Source organism: Trachymyrmex cornetzi, unplaced genomic scaffold (assembly GCF_001594075.2).
Source record: "Trachymyrmex cornetzi isolate Tcor2-1 unplaced genomic scaffold, Tcor1.1 scaffold85, whole genome shotgun sequence".
NCBI classification, from domain to species: domain Eukaryota; kingdom Metazoa; phylum Arthropoda; class Insecta; order Hymenoptera; family Formicidae; genus Trachymyrmex; species Trachymyrmex cornetzi.
In genome coordinates, this window is record NW_017300191.1 from 1,090,424 (window position 1) to 1,092,064 (window position 1,641).

Consider the following 1,641-nt stretch of genomic DNA (forward strand, 5'->3'; position numbering starts at 1 on the left):
AGGCGTGGTCACGGATGCGCACTAACACCTCGCCTGTCACCGTTGTCATAGTGACTGCTTCGCCGATGCCCGCGTTTTGCTGCCGCCCTTGCGTCACCCCGCGCTCCGTGTTCACCCCCCACTCTCCCCGTGCGCCGAGCAACCATCTACCCTCCCTTCTCGCAGCCCCTCTTGCTCTCGGTGCTCGTCCTCCCCGCACGAGTGGCGCTCTTCGCCTACGTCCGATATACGCCGACGGCGTATACAGGCTGAAAAAGAGAGAGAGAGAGAGAGAGAGAGAGAGAGAGAGAGAGAGAGAGAGAGAGCGAGTAAGCGAGTACAAGCGAAACGGAGAGGATCGTAAAGGGTGGAAAGGTGAGAGAGAGAGAGAGAGAGAGAGAGAGAGAGAGAGAGAGAGAGAGAGAGAGAGAGAACTAGGGAAAAGGCAGACGGAAAGTGAGCGCGTGAGCGTGCATGCGCGCGTATTAGTGTGTATACGTGCGTTGTCACGGTAACCGTGCCTCAAAACAAGCCTGCGCGTTTTTCAATTCGAATGCACTCCCTGGGAAGAGATGAGGTTATAATGAAGTCCCTGCCTCCCCCTCCTGTTCAACCCCTACTCGCGTACTCGCCCATTCGCTCGCCCGCTACTTGCCTCGTCGTTGCGTAACACACGCCGTCGTCGTGTCTCATCGTGCCCCGCGTCAACCCCTGTCAACCCAGTATCTATCATTGAAGGGTAGACGGAGATAGAAGCTGTGGATGAAAATATTATTATATATATCCTTTATTGATGCAAATTTTCTTTCGGCGATTACAACGGGGATTATTTGACGACTACTTTGATCTCTTCTCGATGAAACGTGGATCACATCCATCATCCACTTTTTATACTAAAAAGGAATCAACAGCTGATTAAAATTGGCAATTCTATTTGCGATCAATTTCGCATTCCTAGAGAAATCAAACTGAAATAAGCTGCATGATCAGTCGTGGTAGTTATCACTGGATCGTGTATTGATTGCGGCAATTTTGTACGCTACGATGGTTATTATGTGTTGGGAAACGCAGCACATCACGGCTCACGCATTATGAACATCGACACGATCAAGTTTCGAGTAAAGCGTCTGTCCTATGGCTTAATCCGAACTCAACCATTAGGCATGCCGCGGCGTTATATGTATCTGGGACTAATGAGATTTCCATGTACGGTGGATGAATTGCTTTGGATGCATTCGCATACAGGATGGACCATTTCTGTATGTCGATAACACACGGCTCTTCTCTACCCACGAGGATTTGGAGACTGGGAGACATACCTTATTAATGGACTTATCGTCCTGGCAACCACGATGTATTGTGAAGTTATGCATGTTAATTAATTAAATATTGTAAATGAGCTTTAAGTCGAAAAGAAACTGTCCCTTTAATACGTTATCATAAAAGCGTTTTATGTATAGAGTTTATCGCACTGCTTTAGAGCCAAGAAATACTTGGACACTTTGTGGGCATATCGACCTCCTGCGATATTCTCTTTTCTTCAGACATAATTCTTTCCGCGAATGAAAAGAAAAAGACGGAGTGATTTACGATGATGAAGAAACAGAAAGGTTGCAGCGTCGATTCTTTATTCTTCAGGGGGAGAGAGAGGAGGGGGGGGGG

The 1,641-nt window shown here is 47.7% G+C and overlaps 1 protein-coding gene across 4 annotated transcripts in view; it reads right to left on the minus strand.

Annotated features, from left to right (window-relative positions):
• Positions 1-1,641, minus strand: part of bru3 (CUGBP Elav-like family member bruno 3) — a 660,667-nt gene that overhangs the window by 272,764 nt on the left and 386,262 nt on the right. The gene's annotated exons all lie outside the window — the stretch shown is intronic.